This window comes from Pezoporus flaviventris, unplaced genomic scaffold (assembly GCF_033815535.1).
Source record: "Pezoporus flaviventris isolate CSIRO_AGI_PZ_B2104156 unplaced genomic scaffold, CSIRO_AGI_Pfla_v1 ptg000001l, whole genome shotgun sequence".
Lineage (NCBI taxonomy): Eukaryota > Metazoa > Chordata > Aves > Psittaciformes > Psittacidae > Pezoporus > Pezoporus flaviventris.
In genome coordinates this window covers 37,781,681-37,803,800 of record NW_026892549.1, presented here as the reverse complement: position 1 = coordinate 37,803,800, position 22,120 = coordinate 37,781,681, and the positions used below count along the sequence as shown (strand labels likewise).

Here is a 22,120-nt window from a genome sequence, read left to right as displayed (position 1 = left end):
AAACAAAAACAAACAACAAACCTTGCTGCTCTTCTGCAGCTCCTGGGATGCACAAAAAAACAAATTTCACCATCAGCTGCTTATGGTGGTAATGCCCAAAACATTTCGTTTTCAAGCATTTGTAATACGTCCAGAGCAATACTTTCATGTATTTTTTTCCAAAGTTAGACCGATCAGAAAAAAACTCTTCTGTTAAAAACTTTTCTCATGAAAATTTTAAAAATTTGAAACTGAAACAAAATAGCAACACAAATACATCTGGGATAGTAGAGAATCTTTCAACTCCACATTGTTAAGACTCATGTCTCTTCTTGCACAAGCCTGCTGCCTCTCCTTACATTCCACTTCAAATCTCATTTAAAAGATTGCTAAAATTATAGAAAACGCTTTTGTACTATTGTCATCTTAAGAATCTGCCACATTTCACTTGTTATACCATTCCTAATGAGGTCAGATGTAGTGAGCACAGGCAGTGACATGTCCCCCAAAAAGCTTACCTATCTCTATAAAGCACCATGTAAAAATATGTGCTCAAATTATGTTTAAAAAATTTGAGAACCTCAAAGTATTTTATGAGACTTTTTAATGTGATCCAAAGGTAAACGTGAATACTTGCTCAGTATTCACAGCACCAACAGTACTTTGTGTGGCTGTTGTGGGTAGATTTCATATTACTGGAATAGCAGAAGAAAGACAAGCAACGCATCGTTAGCATGAATGAGGAGAAAAGGAGAGAAACAGTACATAACTTTATCTTTGGTATTCTGAATGCTGTCTGTTGATATGGCATGGACTCCATTTTATTCCTGTATATAAAAAAAATGAAATAAGTGAGATTAATCAGTGAAGGCTTGATGAATAGTAATGTTCCTTATTGTTAGCAAAGCTAACAGCAGAAAATGTGACATTCAGAACACTGGAGGACTGCCAATCTTATTCCAAATTTATAAACACTAGAAATAATGACATTTTGAAGAACTATTGATTATTTACATGGATGTTATTTCCAAGTAATACAGTGAAGATATTTGGACTTGAGGAACAAAAAAGCTAGAGGTTAAAGTGATTATTACAGTAATCAACACAAAGATAAATGGTGTAAAATTATTCTTCTTTAAAAAAAGAAAAAATCATAGATCTATGTAAAAAAGGCAAATGTAGAAGGATAGTTGGGTGGTTTTTTTTAAGGCACTAAATATCATGCATTTATTAAACAATTTATTTGGAAGTAATAGAGACTATATTAGGTGGGCTACAACCTGGGATAATAGATTTTAAGATAATCCTAATGAGGAGATATAAGTGAGTGGTGTTATTTCTAGGAAGGACCCTCTATGAATAAGTTATTTGGTGTAATTAGTATTTTTGTCAGTTATGCAAACATACTGCAAGGTATTTGGTAGTAAGGTCTGCATATGACATGAAAAAGAGAATAAGATTAACAAGGTTATAGGTCAGGGCAAGCTGGGAAATCTTGTTTAAATATCTGAGTTGAAAACTCTATATTTAAATAGTGTCAAATGCGAGGTACAATTAGGACTTCAGAAGGGTGTTGTGATTCTTTGATGACTGGAATGGGGAGCAGTGAGCAGAAGCAGGGGCATGAGCATGTTGTGAGCTGGGATGTACTGTCTTTTGGTCAAGAAAAATTTTAAGTTCTACTAACAGACTGTGGCAGAGCCACAGAAGTGTTCTGAGATTTAAACTAACTCAAAGAACTCAGCTTATGAACTTGCTAAAGAGAAAATTAAGAAGCACACAATTGCTGGAGAAGATACTACAGTGGGAGTCCCCAGCATGCCTGACAATGGAATAACATAACCTAACGTCCAGCAGTTGATAGGTTCACCTTGAGTAACTATATGAGTAAAATATGAGTAAAATAGTTATTGTATATACATGTTGGAACATCTAATACAAAAGCAGTGGATATAGAACTAGTCTTGGCCTTTAATTCAGATTCCGAGCAAATAACATTTAAATTGTTCATGTGGTTTCATTAGAGAAGTAACTAAATGAAATCTAGTGGAATGAAGCTCAGATTAAGCATTCTAGCCCCTAAGGCCCAAAGTTCTATGAAGCAATGTTGTTTATATTTTCCTACTTTTTTTTTGTTAAAATCACTTTGCCATGTGAAAGTGGCTGCAACTGACTAAAGTCACCAGGGATTAGCATTCATTTCTATATTACTATTGAAAATGCTGAATATTAGCTCCCAGAAATGGCAGATTGTAATGCACTGTTCCAGTTCTAGACTGACATAAATACTTCAGCAGACTCAGAGATGTAGAAGGAAAATATCAACATAGCCCTACAACCAATATCAGAGTAACCCTGTTAAGGCTTAAGGTTAGAGGTGCAGCAGTTATATAATTAGTGTCCTCACGAAAGTCCTGTGTTAAAAAGGGAAAAATAAAAAATGGCTTTATCCTGCTTTTTTTAGTGCTGAAGAAGGGCATATGGAAAGTTTAGTGGAAAACCCAGTTTCCAGGAAGCCAGTGAATCAAAATACAAATCCTGGAGGAAGATTTGGGACCATAGAGCTGTGGTTATAGGCAGAAATATGCTTCTATTTGAGTACCACAGGAATCCTCATATGTCTTGTGAGATAGAGCTCCATCTCTTTTGCAGACGCTTTTATTTAGACCTGGAGCTTTTAGGTGGCTTCAGCCAGCTGTTCTTAGGAAAGAGAACAGATAGATTTGCATTGCTTAATTTCCTTTGGAAGTCCTTCTTTAGACACAAGGAGACCAAAATATGCATTTTGCAAGGAAATGAGTCAAAGTTGCTATAAATTAAGCTACTGGTTCTAGGCAGAAGATGGTCTCTAACAGGTCTGTGATAGCTATCCACATAATGCACTGTAAGTGATTAAAGACTGAAGAGTAGAGACATGTCTTTCTCAAGGTCACATTGCCACAACTTCTAATAAAAATGAAAAACTCTTGAAGAAGTAACTATGCTGAAGTAAAGAATTTTGCTTCATTAAATTGACATAAAGAATAGAATTTGCTGGATTCATCTATGATGACCTGTTAAAAAGCAGGAAGAGAAAAGTATTTCCCCTCATTGACCTCTAACAACTTAATGATTTGAGTATAGCTATAGCTGAATCTGGAAGAATGACCCACAAGGAGTGGTTGAGGACAGGGGAACTTCTGCAATAGATTTTTACGAGATCTCATTGTTTCATACTGTGGAATCAGTCCAAAAGAGATTAACATAAAGAGCTAGTATCTTTAAAAGAAAAAGCATTTTATGCACTGCTTTGGTCAGTTTATGGTTAATTTTTGTTTACTTTGCCTGACAACAAGCCACAGTAGCTTACAAGGACATTCAGTTTACTTTCGCACATAAGGGAATGGAAAAGACAGCTGCAAATGAGCAAAATAAGGAAAAAAAAAATTATATCTCTTTAAAAATAGCAGAGTTTTATGTCTCTTTGTCCTATAAGCTTCAAAATACTACTGCTGAATATACAATTATTGTGATAATTGTTTTTAATTGAGAGTTTATTTAAATGAAAGATCAATTAATGGTGGCCAAATAATTATTTTAACGGGTGAACAAACATTATTTTGAAAAGGCATTCTACGAGTTAATGAATTTTCTTTAGATAGTGTTAATCTGAAGTGCTTCTAAGCTCAACATTAGACATGGGAGCACTTAAACTGTAAGAGAAATGTTTATGCTAACCTAAGTATATAAAAGTGTTGTCAAGAATATATCTTTCTATATGAATGGATAATACACTGCATACCAGTCAGCCAAGGGCTGGAGAACCTTAGAACCTGGAAGCTGCAGAATGTAACTGAATCCTCCTGCTTTGCAAGGAACTGTCCTCATCTTATGAAGATTTGGAAGATTCAGCATGTTGTACCTCTGTTGCTCTCAGCACTGAACGCAGGTTCCATATTTAGGTCAAATGTACTGACCTGAAAGACTTATCCTTTTCACTAGTCTGTATCTTTGGGTTGGTATATTGACATATTCATTTTGGGTTGGTATATTTGACATATTCTGACCTAGACACCTGTGCATCATTCTCATTTAACTCTCCAGACAGTATATGAGATGGTACAGTCTTTTGCCTTTGCTTGCAGTGTGCTAGATTGTCTAAAGTTTGGATGTGGAATACATAGCCTGAAAAGCTTTGATTACTGCTCAGTAAGTCCTCTGTGGAAAACAGCTTCGGATGCTAGAGACTTGAAAAGTTGCCAGAGACACTAGCTTCTATTTTAGGCCATTGTGAGGTCTTCTATTGCAAGTTATGCCCAAGTGAGTAGGAACCTCTTGGGAAGAAAAGCAAGAGGCCAAAGAGAAGCTGTGTCATTTCCTGGAGCATTTAAATGGTGGAAATAAGAGGAACAGAATCCAGGAGCTGGAAAATTTTCTTTGATATGAACCAAATAGATCTTTTGAAAGCATTTAACAGGTCACCTACACCTTTGGTACCCTGTAGTCATTAAGCATGTTTTCAAAATTTCTGGCAAAACAGAATACAGGAAGTATCACTTTTCTAAACAAACAGACAAACAAATCCCAAAACTCCTGATTTACTTTTTTTTTTTCTATAAGTATAGACATTTCAAAGAATTGAAAAGAGAGTAAAACCTAATGAAAGCCAAACACAGTTTGCCTGACAGGTTCAAGTCCCATGTCAACTGAAGACAGAAAAAATAAGCTACCTAGATTCAGAATGAAATTGAAGTGATGAATTTACACCTTTTAGCTAACAGTCAGTGCCAACTGTATCTTCATGTGTTGCTAGAGAGGGGATGACCAAGCTTGTAAACTTGCTAATTGCAGTAAGTCTTTCAGGATGTTGTGTTAGGCAGTACTGTGTCTGTGTTGAATCAATATCACAAATGATGCATTCTGTGGGCTATTTAGGAGTGGTTTTGGGGAAAAAAAAAGAAAAAGAAATAAAGGCACTCGACTGCTTTTAGTGCTAATGGTACATTTATGCTGAACCATAAATCTGTTTTGCCTGACATTGTTCTTAGGCATAAGTACCTCATACTGCTACAAGCTCTAGAAATGTTTTCATGGATGTTTTATAATTTAAACAAGTTAGTCTCCAAAACTGTGTATTGTTTCTTGCTTTTCAGCTCATAAGAAATAATTTAGGGAAATACTAAAAAAATTTAAATCTAAATTCAACATCCTGCAATAATTAACACCAGAAAATTCTATAAAAAATCATGCCAGTACTGATTATTTTCAGTTGATAAAGATCATTCATTTACTCAAAATAAATAGACACTTATTGAATGTTTAATTATCTGCCTTTTAATTTTAACTTTTTTTCTCCTATTTTTGCCATCCTCTTTCAGTATTAATATGCAAAACAGCAGATGGGTTTTTTTATGAGATAAGTACAAAAATAGTGGCTTGGGAAATCAATTTATAGGCACTCTCAGAGGTATAATAGTCAGCCCTATAAATCTTACCAAAAATCTATGAAAAGAATTAAAAAGGCTATTGTAGCTAGTTTCATTGAAGAGGAGAGTATGTCAAAGAGAAGTCAAAGAACAACAGTCCATTAATACTGAGTTTACTGTAACCTTGACCTACTCAATGTTCATACTTTAATTGTAGAAAGTTTTTATGATTATTTTGTTTTAATAATCATAAAATAACTATTTATTTTTCAGTTATTTTCTAGGATAATGTATAACAAATAACAGAAATTTCATGTGCACAAAATTATAGAATTAGTAATACCCATCTGAGGAGTTCAGGCTGAATTTGAGACTTCAGTGTTCACCTATCATTGCTGGAATACTTGATCATTTAGAAGGAAATGATCTAAGGGTAAAATAACATTTAGAGTTGTACTTCTGCTATTTGAATATTGCTGTCAGTCAGACAGTCTAGGAAGTCTAGTCAACTAAAGAAGAAAAGTCTTAACTTTGACTCATCTCCAGTGATCTTCATTGTGTTATGGCTGGATCAAATAATAAAAAATACATGTAAAGTAAATGTAGGTCTCAAGCTGTTAGATAAAACTCAAAGGATCAAATCAAATCTTTTGCTATGCATTTCAAAACAGGAGATATGAGGTATGCCTTTATTGGTTTTGCTAACAGAAAAAGAACTGTCCTGGGTTCAGCAGTAGCAGTCATTTTTCTCCTTCTTGGTAGCTGGTGCAGTGCTGTGTTTTGACTTTTGGCCTGGGAACAGAGCTGATAACACTGATGTTTTGGTCAGGCCAAGGACTTTGTGAGCCTCATGCTCTGCCAGGGAGGAGGGAAGCCAGGAGGAAGCAGAGACAGGACACCTGACCCAAACTGACCAAAGAGGTATTCCATACCACAGCACGTCATGCCCAGGATGTGACTGAGAGTGACCCAGAAGGGCTGGTAGACTGCAGGGTTGGACAAGGTATCAGTTAGTGCTTGGTAGTGATTTGTGTTATACCTTAGTTACTAAACTGTTCTTATCTCAACCCATGGCAGTTGCATTCTTTTGATTCTCCTCTCTGTCCTTCCAGGAGTAGGGGGAGGGCAAGAATGGGGGCAGTGAGTGAACAAGCTGTCTGGCTGGGTTTAAGCCATGACAAGAATATACATAGAAATGGCCTAAGTCTCCAGAGAGACTTTGGTAAAGGACTTGTATGTTACAGTCTTAACCTCCCAGTTATCAGAGTATATGATATCAGGTCTAAATAGTGGGTTCTGGTTGGTACTGGGTTTTGTTTTTTTAAGACTTTGAGCAACTGTTCACACATTTCAGCATGAATAACTTGTGAAAGTTGTTCAGGAACACAAGGTAAAAAATATTTTGAGAAAAGAAAGCAAGGTCAGAGAAGGATGGAAAGAAACAAAAACCTTAATCTCAAGATATTGTAGATGTCTCTGCAGTCAGTGATACTGGAGCATTTTAATGTTTTACTAGATTCCAAATGGAATCTATCTTAGAATGAGCAAACCTCAAGTAATGATTTATTTATGTGCAAGGCCTCTTAAGAGCAAGGTGTCTAAAAAAAAATTGTCCTGTTTACTCAAGGTTGTTGGCAGGAGTACTGTCTGTGAGATACTGCTTCCTTCATTTCAGCAAGGAATAGAAAGAACCTTGTGGACATAAACTCAGCCAGTAAGGACAATTTAGTGATAAGCTTTGTTAGCTTCTACTGCCAAATTTTCCAGAAAAGAAAAATCCCAGAACTTGTTTCACAGACTTAGGCTCCTGTAAAACATCCTAGGGGTGCATTATCTTCATAAGACTAGTGTAACAAAAGAGACTCAATTGTTTTATACTCCTCGCAAAATATGAAATCTCAAACATTCATATTTTCATCTCCATCCTTATGTGAGGGGTAGACTTAGTCCATTCTTCTTCTCCAATTAGCAGTTTTGTTCTACAGTCATTTGCAAAAGAATACAGGTTTTAAAAGATTTTTTAAAAAACTGCATTTACTGTCTTTAATTTGTCAGAGTGAATACTACTACAGGAGCATCAGACTAACTAATCTGGTAGTTGAGAGTGATATAGATTTGACTTATTTTCTTACCACAGACTCTACTGCTTACATTATCAGTGCAGCTGGCCCAGAAACAGTCTTTGACTAAGAGTCCTAGATGTCAGCAGTTTCTGCATCATTTTGTATTGATAGTTTTGACTTGCCAGCAGATCAGACCAAGTTCATCTAGAGCAAAACGCTTGTAAGAACTACTCTAAATCAATGGATGAATATGCTGGCTGATTCCTGATAGAAATAAACAGTTTTTACACTCCAGGCAAAAACTATGGCTTGCACGCATATTCTGAATGACAGTTACATGATGTTTACAAATTATTACTTTGTATTTACTTATCATCACCACAAAAGTATATAATTTGACAGTCATTATTCTGCCCATGGAAAAACAGTTTATTGGGAATATCGGAGAAAAGAAGGCTGGAAAAGCTTTGAAGGAATATTTAGTTCATTATTTTGCCCAAAGATGGAATCATCTCTATCAAACCTGTTTGTCTAAACTGTAACATCAAGCAAACCCTATGCTGCCTTTGCAAGGCTAATAGTCAAGTCTGTTATTCTGTTCATTTAGGTAGTATTTTCTACTTTATTTCTGTGTATTGGGTTGTTTCACCGATAGTTTACTTGTTAATTTTATTTGTTTCTCTGCCTGATGCAGTCATCTGTAGACAGATTGTCCTAGTAATGTATTAATGTGCCATTGCCATGAAGGCATCTGAGCTGGCTTTAAATGAGTAGTTCAGATGCTTTGCTGTTTTCATTGCTGTGACGACAGAATTCCCAACATTTTGTACCTTAACTATACTACTGTTGTATACACAGCTTAACACAGGTTATGATAATTTTAACTCTTGATTGATGAAGGACTAGTATTAGATAGCTTTCCTGTAAGCAAGTACATATTTAACACTTGAAACATCAAAAGGAGAGGTTGGTACATAAAAATTATATAAAGTTTTAAAAGGGACTCCCCATTGAATGTCATCACCAGTATGTGAAAGAATAAACTCACCAAGATAGATTTAATATTATTTGCTGATGTGGTATAAATTGTGCTATCTGGATGAAAAGTTACTGATTTAAAGTACAACAGTAATTGTTTAAGAAAACAATTTATCATTTTCAAATTATATCTCCCTTGAATTTTTGTGGGTTTTTTTTGCACATTATACTTTGTATCTACAGCTGGTATATCCTGATACTCTTTTACTCTTTTTCTTTTCCTTTTTCTTTTTTTTTTTTTTTTTCATTCTCAAGAAAGCAAAAAGAAGAAGATAATTCAACAAGGAACTAGGAAAATGTATATTTAAAAAAAAACCAGTGACACTCAAGCAATATTTTTTAACCTTTATATCCGTTGGAAAAGCCTTTGTATGTTTATTGAAGAGAAATAACCATTTAAATAAGTTTTGTAAATAAAATTTGGATTAATTTTATCCCTTTAAACTTCACCATGATTTTTCTGTTTGAGGTCAGAGCTCAAATGTTTACGCTTCTAAAGGCAGAACTAAGAGTAATAGTCCTTGTACCTCAGCTGACTTTTGTAAAACACAGCCAATGTTGTATATTGATACTAAAACTTTTGGTAACATTAGTGACCTGTCTTTTGATGTTACTGCAATGTTGTTGCTGAGTTCCTCTTTACTCTCGCATTTAATGCAGCCCAGGGTTTTAACTTGGAAAGCTTCAGAGCTGAGATGAAAATTGTCCCCATTATTTCACTCATTTCCCCAAACCCATTAATTTAAATAAGAAGGACATGGAATGTTAAATATTATTAAATGATAGTTTCTTTATCTTTCAGTTACTGTATTCATTATCAAGTGATATTTATCTGTGACATTGAACATTTGTGCCAAGTTGCAATTAGTCTTGATCATGCCTGGTCAAGCAGTCTCAAATATAACTAGAAAACTTAAGATGCCCCATCTTAGTGAAACCTTCATCTTCTTTTGTAAACAGAAACTATATAACTCAAAATATTAATTCAAGAATATTTTGTATATGCATTATCGGTATTTAAGGCTCTTAGTATTCAAATATTCACATGAAATAAAATATGGAATACAAGTAATATGCAGTGCTTTTAATTAATATAAAGCTGCCTTTTGTAAACAATAACATTGCGTGGGTTTCTAACTGCTGGCTAAGCCTCAATACTTGTTTCTCTTCTTGTGCCCTCCACAGTGAAAGTGCTGATATGACCCAAACAATGATAAACTAAGAAAGATCCCAAATATCTTAAAAAAAAAGGAAAAAAAATACCAAAAGTGACTGTAAACATATTCACAACCAGGAATATTTCTTACTCATACTTTTCATGAAAATATCAATATCTCTCCAATACGAGCACTTTAACCTCTCTAGCAGCAGGTAAAACAGGTAACAAATGGTTATATTTGCAGAAACTAACTTGCATGCAATAAGATTTATTTAAGGGAATAGCACTTCCCTTTGTGTATCAATCATAGTATTTTATCTTATACCATTGCTTTTCTTCTACTCACCGCAATGAGTAATATATAGACAAATGTATGCAGAAGCAGTCTGTGTCTCTCATTCTCATTTGCCTTGCTGTTGCTCTCTTATTAGCTGTCGCTATGCAGTCCTCTAGACACAGTGTGGCAGGAACTCTGTTACCTTGACAGTAGGTACAGATGCAGCTTTAGCACTTGCAGTCTGCCTCACGTTTGTAACACCCTCGCTCCTTCCGGTCATTTGTTCCAGGGGAGGAATGACACCAGCATTTCTGAGCTGTTCTTGTGTTTTCTCCCAGAACACTCGGGGAAAGCAGACTTCGTGATCTCCATGCTAACTACCAGCCTGCCTGCTGCCAGTTCTCCGTACTTCTGCCAGTGATGACATTCAGCTTGCTCCTCCACACAGGATACAGCACTGATTCCTCATTATGTAAGGCAGTCTAGGTCAAGTGTAGGAGAGAGACTGCTGGCCTGAGCAAGCTAGTGGATTGCTCCCCCAGCTTCATGCTTCATGGGGTCTGGAAGCCGGATCCTGATCTTTGCTACATCTTCTCAGGTAAATGTTTTTGCATGATTTAAATGGTTACTGTGTTCTTTTTCTATGCAGACAGCTGTCAGCCATGCTGTGAATTGCAGAGAGAATTTGCTAGGTGAAAAAAGCTCTGTCAGCATGATTGCATTAAAAGAGTAGTAGTTCTTCTAGGCATCTCAGCTTTAAGACACTTTATAAATAAATAAATCATAAATTGGGCTCGTTTAACAAACATATTTTCTAACCATATGGGGATTATTGTTAATTTGGCTGATTAAGCAGTGAATTAAACCCATTTGCTTGGAGGTGGTGTGGGAAAGCATTATTGGATATAGCTATTAGCTCTGAGAGGTTTACTGCAGTTCCTGGCTGTTGCATTGTTTTAGCCTGGCAAATTACAGATATGCTGCTTCTATTAAACGAAACAAAGTAGGGGAAAAAAAGGTATGTAATTCTTTTGCACTTTTTTGTTATGTTTTGAAGTGGTGACTAAATCCAATATGTTATTTGCTTTGTACTGCAAAAATACATGCCTCTATATGTTTCTGAAATTTTTAAAGTGAATACTGCAGGTAAAATTACATTTGGTGGTTGCTCTGCAGAATGCCTGAACAGTGCCTATTGGCTAGATTTATTTTAGAGGATAGCTTTTTTTTTCATGCACCATGTGGAATTCAAAGTTTTTTGTTTTTTTTTATACTTTCACCCTGATGAGAGTCAGTTTATAAGAAAACATAGAACAGGTTTGTCCTTAAAAGGATTACACATGCTGAGTACTGTCAGGTGCTGGAACGTCTGATTATACTGGAATGCAGCAGAAGTGGCACTGGAAAGTAACAGCATATCACTGATACTGCAGCATCATGTAGGGAATTTCAAGCAGGCTAGCTTGCTTGCTAGAGATAATTACTACACTAAAAAAATTGAAATTATTTTTATGGATTTCAGAGATTCATTAGGAAGCTCTTGTTTCTGTACAGTACCTTGGACAGTAACTTTTTTCTTTGGTAGTACTGCAGCCTCTGCCCCATGGGAGTTAGAAATATGCAAAAATTAAATAATACAAATTTAAGACACATAAATGAATTCCAAAATACAGGTGAATTTATAGTAAAAATTCCTGAGAAAACCTTTGGTTGGCATTATGTCAAGGAGTTATATTTAATAGCTTATTACCAAGATTTTGTCTAATGTATAGCCTTAAAAATTTTTATGATTGTATTAAGTTATGCTAATGAGTGTGAAACCAGAAAATTAAAAGTTAAAAATTACTGACAGTATGTCATTTATAGAATTTTCATGTCTGATAGGTTCACTCTAAGAGCAAATACCAAAGTCCCTTTCTTATATCAAAATAAGATTGAATATTAATAGATGATTACGTATTAATATCAGATTGAGCTAGTTTTGATGACAAGAGTAGAAGTCCTTTAAATGGGTTCCCCTCCATTCTCCCCTGCCCTCCCCCAAAATTAGTGGTTCTCCACACTATTCTAGAAATAACTCATAGAATTTAATTTCAACACTTGTTTGTAAGTGAGGTGAATTGTTTTATCATTTTATTGCCATCTTTAAAAGCTATCTTCCTCCGTAAAAGAGCTGCCAAGCAGTCAGGTGTCTCTTCAGGATGGTCTTACCTTACCAGTTACTAGATTACTAAAGACAGTCATGTAGATCTATGCCATGTTTGAGTAGAAATACCAAGCTGGTGCCCTCATCAATTACACTGTGAAAAGTTAGGTTCAAGAAAATGTAATTAATTTTTTGGTATCTTGAAAACACCTCTGTTTCAGTACAGTATATTACAGTGTGGAATATTTTATAGATATCATTTTGTGCTGGAAAATGCAGAAGTGTGTAGCAAACACGCTCTTAAAATAATAGCTTAGTAAAGGAACGTAGAACAAAACTGCTAGGTACCACACGTTACTGTTATGATGTACTTCAGATTCTTTCTTTCTTCTGCCTGAGGAGTTCTAAAATAATAATGCTATTATACTTGAGTGCACTGTGTTCCATCCCATTTCAAGTGTGGGTGCTTGAGGTATTTTCTTACAGGCTTAAGGAGTATCAATAACCTATCTGTTCAGTTAGAAGAAAAAGAAAACCCTTATTGTCTTTAAATGTATGGTGGTTTTCTGGAAGTGTTATTTTTATCTTTTGCATCATGGTTCAGAGCAGGGCACACACAGTACTTCTCGCCACAGCAAGTTGCAGAAGCTTCAGTAGAATACAACCTGTTAGAAAAAGCTGTTTCCTCTGTGTATTTATATATCCTATATTCTGGAATATCACTTTAGGTCTAAGTAATTGGATCTGAGCTGTAAGGTATGTTTTGAACTCCCTACAATTCAAGGTATGGGCCTTTAGTGGTTGTTACCTCCTCCTGGTATTTTCCTGTGGTTTACTAGATTTGTCCAGTCCATGGCTTTATCAGTAGCTTGTTTTCAATATTCTGTATATTCCTTCGCATCACAATATGCAGCTTGAGTTTTCGACAAACTTTCTCTTCACTTTTCTTCAGAGTACTAGAGATTTCTGTCCTGCAAGGGAGTTTCTGTTCTCTCTTCACAGGCATGGAAATATCACTAAAACTGAGGAGCATGGAATCAGTATCAAAGCATATAAATTAGATTATTTTAGAATAATGTGTTTAGCATAAACAATGGTAAGACCAGTTTTTGTAATCCATAATGTTATCAAATTTGAGAAATACATTATAATGACAAGTTTATTGCTAAGACTACAAACATCTGTGTTTTAGTTTATCTCATGTAACATCTAAAGGTAAGATTGTAATAGTATAATTCACAAACTTTCCAGGTAAGTTTGGATTCACAAAATCAGATCTTTCACTGTCCAGAACTGCAAAATTTTATTTGCATTAAGTACAAAAGAAACATTACATTACTTTTTTTTTTTTTTATTTAAAGGTTTTCCTCACTTTTCATTGAAACTGGTTGGATGCAATCTTCTGCTCTATACTGCTACAGTCCATGTAATTTTTCCAGGTCCTGATTTTCATGATGATGTTGTTCCATCGTTATTTCCTGTATAGCTCTTCTGTGACTGCAGTACAATTGGTTCACTTATTTAGAAACAGAAAAAACCTTTGGATTGTCATCTTCACCTGCCTGTCCATGCAGGATCTTGTATGGTACATTGCTCATATACTAGATTTATTACTCCATGATCTGTTTTCAATTCTCACTACAGTTCAGAGAATTCATTCGTAGAATCCTACAAAGAGATACTGTAAACAATCAAGTGTGATTTCTTAATGTTTTGATAAATAAAATTTACCTCAGATACTATCGTTAAATATGTATATATATATATTAACACTTTTGGTTATGTATGTGGAACACACTCTTCTGCATTATTTACTGCCATGGCTAAACATCTAAGCTAATTTTAAAGGTTTCTCTAGATTATACAGAACTATAATGTCTACAGCACAAATGCTTGAAACCTTATAGTGACAAAAAGAACTAAATTCTCTTTTTCTTCAGCCAAAGTTCATTACAGGTCCCTTTCAGAAAGGGACGCTGCAGAGGATCACCAGAGAAGGACTTCCCAATGAATCCTTTCATGTGCTGAAGAAAACCAGAATCTCCTAGTGCCTGGTGATCACTAAGGGTGGGCACTTTTGTGGCACTTGAGTCAATAACTTACTGGGCTATTCTTCACCAGTGCTTTTAAATATTTGCACAGTACTGCTGAAGCAGGGCCAAGAACAGGACTGGTCAAAATTTTTATAAAGGCAAGTGAACCACATATCTCCATTAATGCAAAATTACCAGCTCTGCAGAATCTGAAATCTGCGGGACAGCAAGCTCAAGGCTGCAATGGAAGTTTGCCTGGCAACTGTGTCTGTGCTGTGCAGGGCATGGAGGTGCTCTCCACTGGGCCTGTTGGATGGTTGCTTCAGTCAATGCCCACTAAGGTGGTTGCTCCTTAGGCACTCAGGATCTGAGTAGTTGTGACCATACCTGCAGGAAGAAGTGGTTAAAATTTCCAAATTAAAAACAATGAGTATCCTAGACTTGCTTGGTTTTGAAAATTAATTTATTAGCTCTTAGCTGTGTTCTTTTTGTTTAGAGAGTAAAAAAGGCAAGTTGTATTTTTGGGGGGAGTGGGGAGAGGGACCATGGTTGATTACCTAACTTGCCATTTATTTTAGAATTGGAGTAGCTTTTTTGTTTTCTGCAATTGTGGTGCAACATATAAGTTTAAAATAGTAAAAATATGCAAATTCAAGGGACTTAGCTCTTTAGCAGTTTGAAAGAAGTTGCTTTTGTGTTGATAAAGTCTCTCTCAAACCCCATATCAGATGGCAGTCTGGTTCAAGGAGCTACCAAATGAGCCTGTTAAGATAACCACAAGCCTTATCAATTTTCCTGACACTAAGCTGGTGGAGCTGGACTTGAGCGCCTGGTTATACCAGTATGACCAGTGAAATATGAGCCACGGGAAATGCTGCTTAAAAAAACCCAACAACCTTTCAGTATTCTGTTAATCATGCTTGGAGAAGTCAGTGGTCATATTAAGCATCCTATATTGAACCTTTGCTGATCCTTAAAGTGGGATGGTTTTGGACTAATGAAAACTGTATATTTTCATAATACATCGAAATTACATTTAAATTTTTTGTGTGCAGTGTTATGTTCAGGACCAAAACTGTAAGCACCTGAGGTATCTCAAAGATACATTTTTTTTTTTTTTTTTTACCACCAGGCATTTATTGTTTAAGCTATGCAGATTCCTGTTTTATTGTTTTCTTTTTGGTATTATTTAATTTCAAACACAACATTTTGAAGGAGCTATGCCTGTAAAATGTCAAACATGCCCAGACTGTAGCAAAGACTGGAACAACTCATATTAAAATTCAAACTGGGGAATAAATATTCTGCCTTTTAACCCGGTGATAAATTTGCATTTATAAACACTAGGCAATTCATTTCTAGAAACATCTTCCATTAACAGATAGATTTCTGGGAATGATAGATTGTCATCAGCAATAGTATAATTTTACAGTTATACCTAAATAAAAATCAGATAGTAGAAAAGTGTTACCGACTGATAATAATGTGGTCATGGTTATAGATTTTTCTACATGAAGGTCATTTGGGTAGAGGGGATCTGCCTGAACTATTTAGAATACTACCAGTAGTGGCAGCAGAAAAGCTATATTCAAAACTGGTGATCATGACAGCAGTGAAATGTTAAAGCGTCTAAAGTCTTTCTAAATCAGTGCTAAGGCACATTCAATAGGGACAGGTTGCACAGGTGTATCCAGCTTGGTCTTGCCCTTAGTATGTCAGCATTTGAGTATTAGTATTTGGGTATATTATGGTGTGTTTTAACTAAGTATTTGTTGTCCTAAAGTTGCATGTTGTGTTCATAGAAACACAGTAATATTTGCAGAAAAAATATTTTAAGATTTGAGAGATTAGATTTAATTTTTAGAATACTTGTTCATAATCTTACGTGTTGATAAATGGTTGAAAATTAGGTGTTATACTAAGAGATTCCAAGTGCTTGTTGTGAAGGACCAAGCATGTCAGGCCACCACTGGGAGATGTAAAAATTCGGCTTCATATAGCTTGGATTCAAGCAAAATTCAAGCAGTTAAAATCTCACAATGTAAAAATATTTAAAAAGAACATATCAGAACAGTACTGGAATTGACTGTAGGGGATCAAATTCATTAGAGCTGCCTGGGATCCCTGAATTACAGGTTAGCATGTTAAGTATGTGTTGCATGATAGGTGACAGTCTTATTGCATAGAGTATTGTATGTATCTTGTATTTTTACATGCCAAAACTTTCTTACACAATCAAAGAAATGCAGTGTTGTTTTTGGCCCTCCTTTTGTGCACCTCTCACCCTTCTAGTCATTGCCCCTTCCTTTTTTATTGGAGTGCACCCACCCCCCTCCATCATGGCTGAAACTAGGGGTTTCAAAATGTTGGCTGATGGCCATCCCTGTTCCACTCTTTTTGTCAAGAAAGCAAAATGAGAGATATATAATGCTGCCTGATTTAGCTCAAACTGAGGCTGATCCAATGCAGCTGGAGTTTGTTGTATTAACAGTTACTTTTACTTAGCAGTCTGAATTTGAAACAGGAGCAGTTTTTTGTCTAGGTTCCAGATTTGACTGTGCAGCTGTCATCTGAATACATGGGAATGTATAAATCTGACGTGGCAGTCAAGTATCAGGCTACATGATTAACAATGCAGTCTGGAATAGATGGACATGTCGTATCACTCTGGCACAGGAACCTTGGTTTATTTTTGGAGGGGGATTGAACCCATGATTGAAGATTTTGAACCTACCACCATGTTTGGGGGGAGGTGGAAAATGATACAGGGGACTGGTAGCCTTTAGTTGCGGCATGCCAGGGGCTGACCTGGAAAGGTTTCTGGTGCTTTCGTAACAGAACACCCTTACCCAAACTATTTTCTTCTCACATTTCAGAGACAAATAATTAACAGAAAAGAAATTAAAATTAATGGAAACTTTTACTTGTGTAACACTGGATAAAGAAATCTGCTTCTTGGTGCTACTGGGATTGTAGATTATCAGACTCTTTTAAGTCAGAAAGTATATTTAAAAGCAATCTTTTACAGCTGGTTTATTTCTTTTGCCGGTAGATGGGGCTGTCCTTTAAGGAGATGGTCTGGTATCTTCCCTCCCTCCCCCCAGCCCCTTTATTTTTTTCTTTTTTCACCCTATTCTCTGTCGCTCTTCATCCCCTTCCCATCTCATCCCCTCCCAACCCCCCCGCTTCTTCTTCTTCCTTTTTTGTCATTTTATTTCCTGCTATTTGCTGGTTTGTGTTTGGTACCATAGAGTGAAGCCTCAGAACAGGAAGCCAAGAATAAGGCAGAGAGGATACTGCAGAGGTTTTGATTTTTTGTTTTGTTTTTTGGTGTGGTTTTTTTTTGTTTTGTTTTGTTTTGTTTTTTTCCCAATGAGAATGCAGCAATTTATAAATGTTAATCTTTTGGAACTGGGAATCTGAACAAGTTTATTAGAGAGCAATTTCAGGTGTTTCATGATCCCTGTATTTTAGGGGTTTTATTCTTGTTTTCCTCGTAATACATTTGAAATTCATGTCTTATCAGGTAAGAGAGCAGAATGTTAAAGCCTTAACCTCAGTACATTTATATGAGCTGTCTGCATGGGGTTTCCCCCTCTCCCTTCTTTTTTTCTTTTTTTTTTTTAATTATTTCTGAATGCTTGCTTTGTAGTTATTGTTAAGCATATAATTAAAGAGAAAAATCCCATTTTGGTGTTTTAGAAATGAAAGAGCTGCAATGAGGTCTTTTTGGCAGCACAGCATTTTGTTACAATTTCACTGGCCTTATATTTGGGGAGTTTGTCGGTTTGTTGGGGGTTGGAGTGTTTAAATTATTATACAAGATTTTCTCTCTGAACTGTTTAGAAGTTAACAGAGGTCGTAGAAAACATATTAAGGGCTAAAGCAATCAGTGATGTAGTCAAAATCCTAGCACTGCAGGACTGTACAGTTTTTCTTCCCATACATAGATGCTCTGCTTTAACACTAATTGCTTCACACACATGTTTGAGGTTTACTGAAAGAAAAAGGGGCTCCCTCCTCTTTTTTCTCTCTCTTCATCTCCATCTGCCCCTAGTCTTTCTGATGAGGTACACTGCTAGAAGCTCTTACTTTCATTTACATACTGATCAGAACTAGTTGTAATGCTGTAGGTATAATTTGGTTCGTATTCTGAACCGTCTTGCTTTTTCAAACAACACTAGAAATTTGCCAGGTGGATATCAAGCTCTTTCAGCATCTTTTCTAAAATGGATTTCTTCTCCACGGCTTGTCTGAGGTATGTGCATGAAAGACTCCCATTGAACCAATTTATCTGGGATTGGGCTTTCTGCTCAACTCACCTGCCCTTCATCCCCACTTTGGAAAAGTTGTTGCTCATTCTGCTATATTTGAAAATTGATAGGTATTTTCTATTGGTGTTGAACCCCTGATCAATTGTACTTATTCCCAGAATGCTTATTTTGTGGTTACAGCATCAAATTCCTGAGCTATACTGGCTGATATTAGTGTTGCATTCTTGAAGTGCACCTACTTTTTTTTTCGTGTTTTTCAGGCTTGACCAATGTATTAATATAAAGAACAAAGGAAAAAAGACTGTGCTAAAAATTACTCTGAGAATCTAATGTGAAACAATAACAGGATGATTACTGTCAAGACTGACACCCTGTTAGTTTATTCTGGTTGTTGAGCCTGGTTTGTGTGCTCTTGAATATTTGATGAAGTATTTAGACACAGGAAAGCAAGTTAGAGACAGGCAGCTGATTGACAAACTGATTGTGTTCAGTTTGCCAGGTAAAAACCAGAAAGTTTTCATTATCTTAAAGAAAGCATCAATGGCGGGAGGTAGGAGTTATTGATTATGATATGCTTTGATCGGGAAAGGCATTTCTAGGGAAATTTTAAGAAAACAATAGCAGTTTGTGTAGTATCTTGTACCAGATATAAATAAGACTGACTACTAACATCTTACAGGAAAATTACATAGATGAATGTATATCATGGAATCATATATCCTATCAACTCTTTGAAACAATACTTTATATAAGGGGCAAGGGTAGTTTATTATTGATCACTGAAATGTACTCTGAAATTGTCGTATTCAAACCTAAACTTGCTTTGAAGTTTCAGAAGTTGTATATGTCAACAGCTGAGACAGTTGGGCAGTAATCAGAAGTGGGTACTTCTTTGCTAATTTATTTTGAAAAGGGGAGGAAAGCTTGCTATAATTTGTGTGTGTGTATTTAGAACTGTGATGCTTTCCTGGATGAATGCATTGTCTTTAATTTTTTGTTTTATGAACTCCAGTACCACCTTACCTGGGACAAAACATATTAGGTCTTTTGGGCTAAACATCATGAAGAGATTTGTTGATTCTCTTCTAATAACAGGAACATATTCTACTTTCTTTTTCTCCTTTGAAGACATCTGATATATTTAGGAGGCAGTGGGACTCCTTTATTTGACCTGTAGACTTTCTATGGATGCCAAAATGAATACAGCAGAAGACAAACTAGATTAATAATTGAACAATATATATTCACACTTGTAAACTGAGAAAAATAATGTCATGCCATCAGTAAGACATACTAGGTGAGGAATACCATTAGGCTTTTTTTAGCATAATGTTTTAGAGCACTTAAGGGATCAAATTGCTCAAAGAGAAAAAAATCATAAAGCTGAAATATTCTAAAATGGAAAAATAGGAACCTTTGAGAAAATTTTAACCGTTAAAAGCTACAACTGATGTTTCTGACTGAAGCTGTTATTGTAGGGAGATGGAGAGTATCATGCAAGTTCTCCAAATATTACTCTCAAAACTTGGTAGTTCTGATATGTTGCTTCCATTTTCTGGTTGTAGGCTTATTCTTTGTGGATTCCTATCCATGAAAACATATAAAAGTTGGATTAAAAAAAAAGGAAGTTTGATATGAGTGAAGTAATTAGTTAAATGACAAATGTAGGCTCAGAAATCATCACCCTTTCCTTAGCAGGGTTAGTCCAATTTCTGTAAAATTTACTGATCTTTTCTTGTTCAATGTTAATAGTATTTATTTAAAGAAGGACTGTGATGTCTTACTGAATACATGCCTGTTTTCAGGCTTCCTGGCTTTTACTGATGGTTGTGTCATCATTTCTGTCTTCCATTTCCACCAGCATATGTGGTTCCAGCCCCTGTTCATGCTTTTCTAATGTGATATTTAGCTTGGATAAAAAGAATTGTTTTTATTCTGCCCTTAATACCAAAATTCTGGGTAGCACCCTTTCCTGCCATTTTATATATCATTTGATAAAGTACATTTCTGAATCAGTCATCATGCTATTCACTGTTTCCATTTATCAGCCCCAGAAACTCTCTCTCCTTTCTCTTTGTCCTAGGAAATTCTCATTATGTTGCTTTTTCTGAACACAAGTTCCATAGCTCACTGTCTCAGCAGTACCCAGTGCATCTCTGACAATCTTTCCAGTGCTCTATTTTAAAGTGTTAGCATCCTTCTTTTTATTCATTTCTTATTTTTTCAGAAGTGTTTGAGGGAAATAAAAGGGTATAATCTCTCTATTTTTGGTCTCAGAAACAACCAGCTCAGTTTGTGCTTTCAAGCTTTATCCCATCTTATGCCCTCTATCTCTGTAATTTGTTTCAGTACCTTATAAACATGCAGATCAACCTTTTTCATCTTTTCCCTACTTCTTAAAAGCTTCCATAATTGACTTTTTAAAATTACTTTATCATACAATTCAGAACTCTTAAGATCATCCTTCTGATAAATCACAAACAAACAAAACTCAAAATCCTGCCAAGGTCAGAAAGAAATATTTAGGAATTAAGGTAGAGGCTCATGTGACTCAAATAAGCTTTATTTAATAGTAGTATTGTTCAAAGATGACAAAATTAAGCAGCAAATACACTACTTTTTAACTGAAGTAATGTATCTGAAGGAAGCTTTCAAATGCTTGGTTATTTAATGCATTTGAAGCCAATGACTTGACTGTGTTCCAGATGTATTTGCCTGCAATGCTTCCATACTCTCATCCTGCCCTGGACTCCATTTTCTACTTACTCTTTAATGGTGCTCCGTTCAGAATGAGATCTTTCATTTTCTTTCATGATTTAAAGTGTCTAGTTGTTTTGTTTCAAATTATTGTTGACTTTATTTGCCAAGAGAGGATTGTGCCTGGAATATTTCTGAAGCAGATGATGGATGCTTCTCTTAGAAATGTCTTAGAAAGGGCTCTTTCAGTAGCTTTGCAAGATTCCTGGAGTAAGTCTACAGATGAAAACAGAAGGGAAGAGGGTGGTGGATCATTAGAAGCTAGATGGTGAAGATGAATTCTGTTCTTTGTAGTGGGTACAGCAGGATGTGAAGACTGGAGAAATGGGCTCTCTCAGATGAGATGTGGGAAGGAACTTTCTTAGAGTGGATAGTGAAGAGCTGCAATAGAGTGTCAGAGGAATCTGTGGAATTTGTCATAAAGGTTTGTAGAAGAGGTTAGATGAAACATCTGTTGGGAAACAGGTATAGCTATCTTGTTGGACAGGGAGATGAACTAGGTGGCCTCTGATCATTTCCAACCCATGTTTTTCTGTAAGTCTACAAAAAAAAAAATGTGGATATCTGAGCTACAACAGACTTAAAGAAAAGTGTATCATAAATCATACAGGGTTCAAAATAGGCCTCATAAAAGCTCTCTGCTCAGGCTTTTCTTCAAGCATATAAGCATCCCCTCAAAATATTTATTCTGTGGAATATACACTCTGCAACACTTCAGAGTGATCTAGAAAGAACAAAAATGTTTTCTAAAATGTTATTTAATATCATAGTGTTTCTTTCAGTTTCTTTAGTGTTTCTTTTAATGTTTAACCATAACCAATATGTAAATAAAAGGGGTAGAAAAAGGATATTTGGGAAATCTGAACACTTTTTGCTTATTGCCAGAAGAATACTATACATTTAATTAAAAATATATTTAAATTTATAGTTTATCTCTAGTAGGGAGAACTAGGACACTTCAAAAGCTGATTAAATTAAGTGAGTGTACC

At 35.6% G+C, this 22,120-nt stretch overlaps 1 protein-coding gene and 1 long non-coding RNA gene across 6 annotated transcripts in view; one reads left to right on the top strand and one right to left on the bottom strand.

Annotated features, from left to right (window-relative positions):
* LOC133268814 (uncharacterized) overlaps positions 1-10,123 on the bottom strand; it is a 98,317-nt gene extending 88,194 nt beyond the window's left edge. For both annotated transcript variants that reach the window (XR_009743179.1, XR_009743180.1), the window contains exon 1: positions 9,991-10,123. This is a non-coding gene — a long non-coding RNA (uncharacterized LOC133268814). The remainder of the gene's footprint in view (positions 1-9,990) is intronic.
* A 100-nt stretch (positions 10,124-10,223) lies between these two features.
* Positions 10,224-22,120, top strand: part of LOC133268797 (sodium channel protein type 1 subunit alpha) — a 93,058-nt gene continuing 81,161 nt past the window's right edge. For all 4 annotated transcript variants that reach the window (XM_061452486.1, XM_061452472.1, XM_061452489.1 and 1 more), the window contains exon 1: positions 10,224-10,519. The gene's annotated coding sequence lies outside the window, so the exon portion shown is untranslated. The remainder of the gene's footprint in view (positions 10,520-22,120) is intronic.